Source organism: Tachyglossus aculeatus, chromosome 21 (assembly GCF_015852505.1).
Source record: "Tachyglossus aculeatus isolate mTacAcu1 chromosome 21, mTacAcu1.pri, whole genome shotgun sequence".
Taxonomy (NCBI): domain Eukaryota; kingdom Metazoa; phylum Chordata; class Mammalia; order Monotremata; family Tachyglossidae; genus Tachyglossus; species Tachyglossus aculeatus.
The window spans coordinates 62,299,993-62,312,297 of record NC_052086.1 but is presented as its reverse complement, the minus strand read 5'-3'; the positions used below and the strand labels follow the sequence as shown (position 1 = coordinate 62,312,297).

General features: G+C 45.4%; 1 non-coding gene across 1 annotated transcript; it reads right to left on the bottom strand.

Annotated features, from left to right (window-relative positions):
- Nucleotides 1-9,942: 9,942 nt before the first annotated feature.
- On the bottom strand, nt 9,943-10,080 carry LOC119943015. The gene has a single exon (XR_005455502.1). It is a non-coding gene; the product is annotated as a small nucleolar RNA SNORA7 (small nucleolar RNA).
- Nucleotides 10,081-12,305: the final 2,225 nt, after the last annotated feature.

Below are 12,305 nucleotides of genomic sequence, written 5' to 3'. Positions count from 1 at the left end.
CTCTGTACTATTCCTCTACAGAGACCTCCGATCTTTCGACCCCATCCAATTTTCTCAACTCATCATGCCCCACTTAGCCACCATACCCAAACTACCCTCCCTTGGTGACCAAATAAACTCTCTCAATACCACCCTCTCTACTGAGATGAACTCGCTCATTCCCCTATCCCTTCATCAATCTCATACCACTAATCCACAGCCCTGGATCACCTGCACAGTCTGCCTCCTTCACTCTTGAGCTAGAGCTGCAGAGTATTCCTGGCAGAAATCTAAATATCAGGCTGACTTCCTCCACTTCAAGTTTCTCCTTGCATGCCTTAACTCTGCCCTCTCCTCTGCCTGGCAAAATTATTTCTCCACCCTTATTGAAACCCATGCCCATCGCTCTGCACACAGTAAGCACTCAATAAATACGATTGAATGAAAGATGATCGAATGAATGGGAATCTTAAGAACCTGGGTTCTAATCTTGGCTTCACCACTTGTCTGCTCTGTGACCTGGGGCAAGTCACTTCAGATATCTGTGCCTCAGTTACCTCATCTGTAAAATGGGGATTAAAACTGTGAGCCCCATGTGGGACAGGGACTATGTTCAACCTGATTAGCTTGTATCTACCCCAGAGCTTAGAACAGTGCTTGACACATCGTGAGTGCCTAATAAATACCATCATTATTATTACTATTATTATTAGAATCAGAGACCTGGAAGGGCTCTGTGACGTCATCTAGAATTGCCCCTTTCCTTTAGATAGGACCACCACTCAAACAAACTTGATCCCTTTGACCCTTACTCTGGCAAATAGACATAACCAGGTTCCAGGTAGACTGGTAATTGTAAATTGATTATTTGCACAGTCTTCAAAATGCCATTGCCAGGGACTTGTTGTCTCTCAATCCCACTTAGACGTTTTCATTTACTGGCTCTCTGCTTTGCTTCCCATCGAGTAGTTGGTTCAAGCCTCACTGGTAGAAGAGGGGAGAGCAGGCAACCAGGGGGAAACACGTCTTAATTCAGGATTTCACTTCATCTAGCAAGTTTTATCATTTTTTAATAGAATTAAGTGCTTCCTATGTGTCAAACACTGTTCTAAGCATTAGGGAAGGTACAAGTTATTTAGGTTGACACAATCCCTGTCCCACATGGGGCTCACAGTCTAAGTAGGAGGGAGAACAGCTATCCCCATTTTACAGTAATGGAAACTGAGGCACAGAGAAGTTAAGTGACTTGCCCAAGGTCACACAGAAAGAAGCTGGTAGAGTCAGGGTTAGAACCCAGGTCCTTCTGACTCCCCATGCTCTCTCCACTAGGTCATACTGGTCCTCAGTTTGTTTGCTTCCTGGTTGCTTTAGAGATCGACACCCTCCCTGGCTCTACTCTGAATCTTCTCTTACCATCTGAGCTCAGACAGTGTGGTTGCATGCTTCAGGTCGTACCCTTTCCCTTCTGGGAGCTTGAGGCAGGGGCCCCATGGAGGGCCGGTATCTTTGGCATTTCCTGTCTGCCGTCATGTGAGAGATCCGGGTTCTGACCTTCAGAACACTGTCTCTTCAAGCATTCCCTGGTAGTAATAGCAGGACTAGTCAGAGCAAATCAAATTCTCATTTCTAATGACTTGGTCTGACCGTGGCTTTTGGTACTCTGAACATTTATAACAAGTCTTCTCTCCTTGGGGTCTAAGGATTTGAAATCAAAAGCCTAGTTAAAGTGAAAGTCTCAGAATTCTCTGAAAAAGTGGACTCTAATTGTGGATTTGATAAGTGCTTACTGTGCTAAGGGCCAGCGTAGATGCAAGATAACCAGATCCCATAAAGTTCCTGATCACTCCATACTGACCTGGGGACACAAGCCATTTCTGATATCTACAAGTTGAACTCCATGAGGCCCAAAGAAGGAAACATTGCTTTCCCAAGCTCCTTTTGGGCGGTTTTGAGTCTCCAGAGCATTTCTTTAGGAAAGCTTCTCCTCAGAGGAGAAGTATGGTCATTTCTTCTCTGCCCCAAACCCTTCCTCCAATTGGTTGCTCTTAGGCAAAGCCAGGAAGGTTGGCCCTCTGCTTGACTCTGCTGGCTGAATTCCTTTCCCCAGGTGTAGACAGATGGATTGTGGGAACAGGGCTTGCTTCTGACCACGATTGAGTAAGGCAGCTGAGGGATGGCAGCGGTTGAAAATTTGAAAATGTCCATTCTTCCTTTGTGCAAGTTGAAAGTGGCCCCTGTGTTGATAGGGGCCTAATAATTAATAATAATAATTGTGGTATTTGTTAAGTGCTTACTACATGCCAAGCACTGTACTAAGAACTAGGGCAGATACAGGATAATCAGGTTGGACACCATCTCTATCCCATCTGGGGCTCACAGTCCGAGAGGGAGAACAGGTATTGAATCCCATTTTACAGATGAGGAAACTGAGGCATGGCTAAGTTAGATGTCTTGCCCAAGGTCACACAACAGGTTAGTGGCAGAGCGGGGATTAGAACTCAGGTCTTCTTGCTTCCAGGCCCGTGTTCTTTCCACCAAACCACACTCCTTGACTGCAGAGGCTCTGGAATAAGCGAAAACTGATTAGGGGTTCTTCACCCTCTGAAAAACGCTCTAGGTTTGGGGAATCAGACAGGCTTCCATATGATGTAATTATGTTATACCACATGCCCAGCATAATGCATGCAGCATAACATAAGGACATCAGACACAATGGGAGGGGAAAGACAAATTTTTCCCTGCCTCAGAGTGGCCAAGTGTCTGAAGCCGGCCTTGCCCCGTGGCAGGCAATCAATAATAATAATAACAATTGTGGTATTTAAGTGCTTACTATGCGCCAGGCACTATATTAAGCGCTGGGTGGACACAAGCAAGTTGGGTTGGACACAGTCCCTGTCCTTTGTGGAGCTCACAGTCTCAATCCCGATTTTACAGATGAGGTAACTGAAGCACAGAGAAGTGAAGTGACTTGCCCAAGGACACAAAGCAGACAAGTGGTGGAGCAGAGATTAGATCCCAAGACCCCCAAGGCTCCCAGGCCCGTGCTCTATTCACTACACCATTCTACTTCTCACTACACCATGTTAGTATTTATTTAGCACTTTGTCCAGAGCACTGTTCACAGGATTTGGGGGAGGACAATACGATAGATTTGGTAGAGTTGACAGGATCACTGCCCTCAAGGAACTTCTCTAATCTAATGGCAGTGAAGGCACGGTCCCTCCAAAATGAGGAACTGGAGATTTGTAATGTTCTGACTGGCACATCCAGCTTTGGGTTATTTTGTTTTGTTTTGTTTTATAGTATTTGTTAAGTGCTTTCTATGTGCCAGGCATGTTACTAAGCTCTGGGGTAGATACAATCTAATCAGCTTGGACATAGTCCATATCCCATATGGGGCTCACGATCTTAATCCCCATTTTTCAGATGAGGGAACTGAGGCACAGAGAAAATAAGTGACTTTGTTTGGGGCTCAGGACCCACTCAGAGAGATTCAGCAGTCTCTGCGGCTCTGGGGCTGGAGGTTCTCAACCTGTTGCTCTCAAGAACCTCAGTGCTCAGGAACTCTCCCAGAATGCTCTCTCAAAAGGGTAAAATCAGGCTGTCCAACAGCAAGCCCTCTCCTCTTGCTCTCTGAAGGAGAGGGAGGAGATGGAGGTGGGGGGGGGTGGGGGGGGAGAAGAATGCTTAAAGAGGAGGGGAAAAAATGACTGCTTGAAATATAGTGAAATTATTTTAAATCTAAATGCAGAGGAATAAAGACTGACGCAGACTACATGCAAATTTATGCAAATGAAATTAAAAGTGTTGGTGGAGGCACTTGCAAATGGTAATGTTCCTGAGCCTTTATGTTAGCCTATTGCTTGTTACCAGAAAGATAGAGATTCCCTGGTTTAGAGCTTAGTTTGGAGGAGGAAGAAATATAAACAGGGCTTCAAAGATCTCATTCTAACAAGAATTGGGTTCTCTTTAGGTCTCGTTAATCTTTTCCTTTTCTAGCTCTCTCTGCGCTCTCCAGTATGCCTGCCCTTTAGCTCTTTCTTTTTTTCTCCCCCTCCTCCCCTCCTAGCCCTCTCCTTCCAAACTGCTCACCCCCAACTTCCCCCACCCCGGGTCAGTGCTGAACAAAACCGTCAGCACCGTCTCAACGCCAGCTGTAGCTCCCTCCTGCCTTTCCTATGGCTGGGAGCAGAGTGCACCGTGGAAATCCCTGAAAAGCCCAGATTGTTTGTCTTGTGGTTGTCCTGGAAATGCCACGGCAAAGGCTGCCTCTTCCTCCTCTTGGTGCCAATTTAGATCGGCAGCCTGGGCTGGGCCTGAACTAGGCCAGACTAATTTTCCAGAGTAAATCAAGCAATTTTTTGTTCTTATTCTGATCCAAGAACAGAATCCTAAAAGGGGAACAACACATAGAAAAACTATGGGCTGAATCAAGTTATCAACCAATTATATTTATTGAGAGCTTACTGGGTGCACAGCACTGTACTAAGCACTTGGGAGAATACAAAATAACAGTATAAGAGACATATTCCCTGCCCACAAGGACCTAAGCACACAGGACTGTCATGCAGTCTGTAGCATTCAAGGAAAACTAGTTGATGATACTATCCTGATTTGTAAAGTACTTTGCCTCCAAAGAGCTTGCACATATATCATTTAGTGATCATCCCCATTTGACAAGTGGGGAGACTGAGGCAAAAAGAGGTTAAGGGACATGCTTAATGTAGCTTTTGGTCTGTGTTAGCGGTGACGTTAGAATCCAGGCCACCTGCCTGCCAATTTTATGCTCTTTCCCTCCACCTAGTTCTTCTTCACCTGTGTGCCATGCACTCTGGTCCACCCAAGTGTTTCCTGGGAATTTTGCCATGCCACCATCTTTCATTTCACTAGGCCTCCTCAGGATGCTCCCTCATTTAGGGATACTACCATCTCCCTGCAGCAAAATAGAAAATGATGGCACCAGAATGGCAGGCTTTGTTGCTCCCTCCATCCTACTTCATGGACTTGTGCTTAGGTTTAGGGGGAAGGATGGGAGGGGAAAAAGATTCTGGGTGTGCTCCCAAAGAAAAGTTGGGAAGTACCACACTAGGAGATTCTCACAACTGGGTGTGCTCCAAAGAAAAGTTGGGAAGTACTACACTAGACTCTTGGGCTCCTCTGTCCCTTGAGGATCTCTGGTCCAGGGAGATGCCACCCAATTTCACCCATGCCAAAACCATGCCAGTGTGATTGAATGTCCAGTCAGCCAGAGCAAGGATATCATGGTGCCAGCCCTCCAAAGTGGGGTGGTCCAGCCCTAGGGCCTAGTTCCCTGCCACTTTGGGAGACAGCTCTGGTGTGGGGCAGGGGTCCTGATGGGAGGAAGTGGTGCCTCCTTGGGGCTGGGGTAGTGGGTAGCCCTGAGAGAAGTCCTGGCCAGAGAAGTAGTGATCTTTGGGAACAGCAGTAGTGACCAGCCCTGCCCAGCCTCAGGGAAGAGCAGCTTTCTGGCAGGAACACAAGCCCAAGCCAGAGGAGTCTGTGGGAAGGGTATCCCTAGGGCATCTCTCCTGCCAGGTCGAGGCTGCTCCCTCTCCAGTTCAGTGCTTGCTGCCAGGAAGCAGACTGTACTGGTGGTTGGGTAGGCCCTGCCCAGCCTCTGGCTGGTAACACCTGTTTGGGCCCAAGGGGTCCTGGGGTACAGGGGAGAGTGTAGTTCCGTAAACAGTACTGTCCTGGGGCTGGCTCCTCCTTGGTGCCACTATTTGGTTCAGCAGGGGGCCCTGCTCAGGGTGGGCTGCCCGCCTCTCTCTTCACCCCAACTTCACTCCCTTCCGTCTGTCCCAAATGACTCTGTGACAGAAGCTGGTCTGCAGCTTCTGGAAGCTCAACTCCTTCTTTGGCCCAAATGGGGCCGAGTCTCCTAAAGGGGCCTTAAAATTGGCCTGGGAGGAGGCGAAGACGAAGCCTCAGGCTCTATGTGCTCTAAACACCTCCAGTCTAATTATCCTCATCGTCTCCTAATTCTATAGAAAACCATTCAAGTATCTACAAAGCCCAAATCACGAATGGACACGGTCCCTACATAGATCTTCACTCCCGGGCTGTCCAACAGGACTCCTTTCCACATCCAAATGCAGAAATGATTTTTCCTATCAAAATGTGCAATAAAGCAGCAAGGACCGTTTCTTTTTTCTATTTTGAATTCCGTTAACTGACAATTTAACCTAAAATCCTTTGTATTTCCTGCTTGTACAGCTGTAAATAGAGACTGACAGTTTATTTTCACATCCCGGTTTAAGGGGGAGAAAAAAACATTTGAAATAAATACTTATGGCTCCATGACAGACTACAGACGGGAAGTCGATGCTCCATAGCAATCTCTGGTAGCTGTCACACTCCGTGATCGGTCTTTTTACAAACACAAACACTGCTGATTTCTTATCAAATGTAAAACCTGCACAGCTCTTTCTTAAATGGTTACCACTAGCATGAAATTGACATTGTGAATCACATGTGACACTGGCTTGTCTGAGTTGTAATTGATCTGTGCTTAGGAAGGAGACGGAGTCTCTGCATTCTCAGTCTCAATCACTAACTCTCTCCAGCACACATCCCGGCGTTCAGCAATCTGCTCAAGACCCCAGCGTTGGTAAATTGTTGTAAATGATAGAAAGCTGTAAGAAAATGCAGGATTCATGTAAGTTGCATTTTTTTAACACCCATCCTCTGAGGTGTCAATTTCAATTTCCACGCTTTCATTATTATGCACATCAAACGACTCTAATTGGCTGCTACCGAAATTTATTCTTTAGGAAAAAAAAAAAGATGTGAGGTGGTGGCGGTAATGAGATTTTGGAAGCTGCCTGTGCCACCCCTGAGGTTGGCAGGATGAGAAAGGAGAGATTGGCATGTTAACAGGATCCCATTCTGTCTGGTGAACAAAATGCCATTTGAAAACACATGACTGGCAGGGCATCTGTGTCACGCTTCCACCCCAAACATAAGGCTGGGGTTCCAAGAAAAGTAGCAACAGCTTCTCACTGTCGTTGTCATCATCTCCATTCCCATCATCGTTATTATTAATAACGGTACCCATATCTGCCATAATGGGTATTTTCTAGCATTCCACCTCATCTCACTGGGGTCATCTATGGGGGGTTCAGCCTCACCATGGTATCTCAGGTGACCACTGCACAATCTACATTATTTACTGTCTCCCTCCCCTTCCCACCTCCACACCCCCAAGACATTCCACCCTCTGCTCGATGTGCCCCTCCATCTCTACACTGGAGCCCCTGTTACAGCTGTCCATTAAATTTGAAGTGCTTTTCCAGACCACAGATTTTCCCTCGGCCTCTCAGAGAGCTGATCTGTAAAAGGAATAGAAGCAAAAGAGTGTTTATGGTCTTAGCAGTTTTGTTTAGGCCCTATCAGATTCATTCATTCATTCAATCGTATTTATTGAGTGCTTACTCTGTGCAGAGCACTGTACTAAGCGCTTGGGAAGTACAAATTGGCAACATATAAAGATGGTCCCTACCCAACAATGGGCTCACAGTCTAGAAGGGGGAGACAGACAACAAAACAAAACAGGTAGACAGGTGTCAATACCATCAGAATAAATAGAATTATAGCTATATACAGATCATCAATAAAATAAATAGAGTCAGCTGTGTGACCTTGGGCAAGTCACTTAACTTATCTGTGCCTCAGCTACCTCATCTGTAAAATGGGGATTGACTGTGAGCCCCCCATGGGACAACCTGATCACCTTGTAGCCTCCCCAGCGCTTCGAACAGTGCTTTGCACATAGTAAGTGCTTAATAAATGCCATTATTATTATTATTATTAAAAATATACATAAGTGCTGTGGGGCACAGGCTGTTGTGAGCAGGAAGTGTGTCTGTTTATTGTTATATTGTACTCTCCCAAACACTTAGTACAGTACTTTGCACACAGTAAGCGCTCAAGAAATACGATTGAATGAATGAATAAATCATGTCTGTGGCATTGCTGCCCATTGGGACTCTGGCACAAAGAGCAATAAACTGTATCAGCTTGGTGTTCTCCCGTGTCCATTCCTGGCACCTCCAATATAGATTTGCCCAGAAGGGATGTGTTACCTGGGGGATAGGTAGGGAGCATGCTGTAATCAGATGCTACTCGGCATCTCATGAGAAGCAGTGTGACCTAATGGAAAGAGTACGGGCTTGGGAGTCAGAGGGCTGGGATTCTAATCCTGGCTCCATAACTTGCCTGCCGTGTGACTTTAGGCAAGGCATTTAACTTCTCTGTTCCTCAGTTTCCTCATCTGCAAAGTGGGGATTCAATAACTGTCCTCCCTTCTACTTAAGACTGTGTGCCTCATGGGGGTCAGGGACTGTGTCTGATGTGATTATCTTGGACCTACCCCAGCGCTTAGGCATATAGTAAACACTTAACGGATACTGTAATTTTTATGACCAGCAAGCCAGCAAGAGCCAAGGATAAAGCTCAGCCCTCTTTATCTTTGTCCTCTGGTGCTTGCTCCTACATTCCTTGGTAGCACAGAAGCTTGGGTGACGTTGCCACTCGCATGGCATGGCCTAGTGGAAAGAACAGGAGGCTGGGAGTCAGGATATCTGGGTTCTGGTCCTGGCTCTTCCCCTGGTCTACTGGATGATCATGAGTAAATAACTTAATCTCCCTGGGCCTCAGTTTCCTTGGCTGTAAAATGGGAATAAAATACATATTCTCCCTTGCTTTTAGATCGTGAGCCCTCTTGTAGGATAGGGACTGTGTCTGATCAGATTCTCTCATCTATCTCAGTGCACAGTACCTGGCTCATAGTAGGTGCTTAATAAATGCCATCATCATCATCTTCATTATCATCTTCATCATCGTCATCATTAGTTGAGGATGGGCAGTTATTCCCAAGCCCCACATGACCTGTCCCTCTCATCAGCTGCATTACCCCAGGAAAAAGCTGTCATGGTTTGGTTCTCCCTCATGACCTCTGTTTGTGGTTCCTTGTGTGTTGTTATAAGTCTTTTCCTGTTTTTCCAATCACTCAGTCAGTGGTATTTATTGAGCGCTTATTGTGTGCGGAGCACTATACTAAGCACTTGGGAGAGTACAATACACTAGAGTTAGTAGACATGATCCCTGCCCACAAGGAGCTTGCAGTCTACAGGGCCAGACAGGCATTAAAATAAATTACAGAGAGGGAAGCTGCAGAGTATAAGGGTATGTCCAAAAGTGCTGTGGGGCTGAGGCTGGGGGGAAGTATCAAAATCCTTAAGGGGAACAGACCCAAGTGCATAGGCAATGCAGAAGGGAGGGCGAAGAGGGTGGGGATTACCGAAAATGGCATGAAACACAGTGCTGCAGACAGACCATAACACGAGGACCTCTTGAAGTTTGGCCTAGAGCCCGTTTATTTAACAATTTATAGTGTCAAATGAATGATTAGAGCTACATGGTAGAATCTCAACCATATATGTGGTTGGAGAAGCAGCAGGGCCTAGAGAAAAGAGCACGGGACTGGGAGTCAGATGATCTGGGTTCTAATCCTGGCTCTGCCATTTGTCTGCTCTGGGACCTTGGGCAAGTAACTTAACTTCCTTATGACTCAGTTACCTCATCTGTAAAATGGGGATTAAGAACTGTGAGCTCTATGTGGGACAGGCACTGTGTCCAACCTGATAATCTTGTATCTACTCTAGCCTTTATTACAGTGCCTGGCACATAGTAAGCACATGTCTTGTCTTATGCTGTCCAGTCATCTCTGACCCATAGCGACTCCAAGGATACATCTCTTCCAGAACGCCTTACCTCCATCTGCAATACACCCCACCTGCCTGTTCGTGATTGAAAACTCCATAGAGTTTTCTTGATAAAAATATGGAGGTGGTTTACCATTGCCTTCTTCCATGCAGTAAACTCTATTCTCCACCCTTGACTCTCTCCCATGCTTCTGCTGCCCAGGATAGGTGAGTTCTGACTTGTTGCAGATTGCCTTCCACTTGCTAGCCACTGCCTAAGCTAGGAATGGAATGGTTATGCTTCTGCTTCACTCTCCCTCCCTTGACTGAGACTGGCAGAGTACTAGAAACTCTCTAGGTGTGATCCTGGGAGGGGAGTAAGTGCTTAGCAAATACTATATATACTGTATATTTAATATATTTAGTATGTTTATATAGGTGAGGAAGGTGAGGACAGACAATCCCACTCCTCTGATAGCATCTCCTGAAGATTTAGGAAATGTATGAGGGCAATGTGTAATGAGGTTTTCACAAAGACCTCTGTCTATATGGAGAACTGTTCCTTTCCGTTTACACAGACTTAGTCTAACATTTTGGCTTTATGATAGTATTTATTAAGTGCTTACTATGGACAATCACTGTGCTAAGTGCTGGGATAGATGCAAATAATCAGATCAGATACAATCCCTGACCCTCACCAGGCTCACTAAGAGTTTGCGAGAGCAGGAATCTTATCCCCATTTTACAGCTGAGGAAATAGAGCCCCAGAGAAATGAAGGGGTTTGCCCAAGATCACAAAGCAGGCCCGTACCAGAAGTCTGTGTCTCTTGACTCCTCATGCCTTGGTATTTCCACAAGGCCACTCTCCGTGGTTGAAAGGTATGAATAGAAATGCTTTGAAAGGATTTTTGCTACTGCAGTTTGATCCCAGAAATATTAGCATCCTCTGGTCCATTTACTACCTACCACTAATTAACTAAATTGTCATATTTGTTAAGCACTTCTTGTGTTCCAGGTACTGTGCTAGCACTAGGGTAGATACAAGATAATCACACACCTATCAACTCTTAGTCTCCCACCCACCTGGCTTTCACTTATCATCTGCCAGATACCCAAATCTTTTTTTTTAATGATATTTGTTAAGTGCTTTCTATGTGTCAGGCACTATACTAAGTGCTGGGGTAGATATAAATTAATCAGGTTGTATGCAGTCTATGTCCCACATGGGGCTCACAGTTTTCAACCCCATTTTACAGGTGAGGCAGCTGAGGAACAGAGAAGTTACATGACTTGCTTAAGGTCACACAGCAGATAAGTGGTGAAGCTGGGATTAGAACCCAGGCTCTTCTGACTCCCAGGATCATGTGCTATCCACTAAACCACAGTCTTTATCTAATCCTATCTAATCCACAATCCTATCCTAATCTTATCTAAGAAGCAGCGTGGCTCAGTGGAAAGAGCACGGGCTTGGGTTCTAATCCCACTCTGCCACTTGTCAGCTGTGTGACTTTGGGCAAGTCACTTAACTTCTCTGAGCCTCAGTTACCTCATCTGTAAAATGGGGATTAAGACTATGAGCCCCATGTGGGACAACCTGATCACCTTGTATTCACCCCCACAGCGCTTAGAACAGTGCTTTGCACATAGTAAGAGCTTAACAAATGCCATCATTATTTTTATTATTATCCACACTTTCTCTTTCAGATCTCCATCTGTTTTCTGTCTCTCTCTGCCTTCCCAAAACTTTCATTCATTTACTCTCTGCCTCACTCACCAACCCAAGTACTCTTTATCCTCAAACGGTTAGAAAAACCAACACAAGCTTCAGTTCTTTCTGGAAATCAAAAGGAGTGTTGACATGGGGGTTGAAAGAAGAGAAAATGGTAGCAATGGGTATGTCAGAGGTCAAAGATCATCAATGTGTTGAGTTTCATCTTTGGAAAATCAGGGTGCTGTTTCATTTATTTTTAAATGAATGACAAAATGGTAAATATATATATTTTATAATATAAATGAAAGTGTACAAGACTAAGATATAGTCTTGTACTCTTTTAAAGAGGTTTTTGTTCCTCATATTTGGCAGGTCATTTCTGTAGAAGTTTCAAAAAAGGGCAGAGGGTCTTCAACTGAACTAGACCTCTTTCCTTGCTTTTAAGGGGAGACTTATAAAACTCTTTGTTAGAGAGAATAAAGTTGAAAGTAAATAGATGTCTACATTTGGAGAGTAACACTAGCCACAATAACGGTGGAGAGCTAGAGGTAGGTAGTATCCCCGTGGGAAGTTTAAATGTCCTTCCTCACACCTCTTTGGGAGAGGAATCAGGGATCCAAAGAATTCAGGGCCTGCTTAGCTGCTTCCCACTGCCCCCCCTGTTTCATAAGGAGGGATCGATGTGAGCCATGGAGGCTGCGGTTTTGCAGCTGAGCAAGCCTAGTGGATTCCCCTGGGGCTGCTGGGACTTATAGCTTCAAATCCCAGTAGCAGTCAAAGGAAGCACTGTCCATGAGCAAATGTATCAGGCAATCAATAGCATTTATTGAGTACCGACTTTATCCAAGGCACTGCACTAACTGCTTGGGAGAGCATAGAAGATTAAGAAG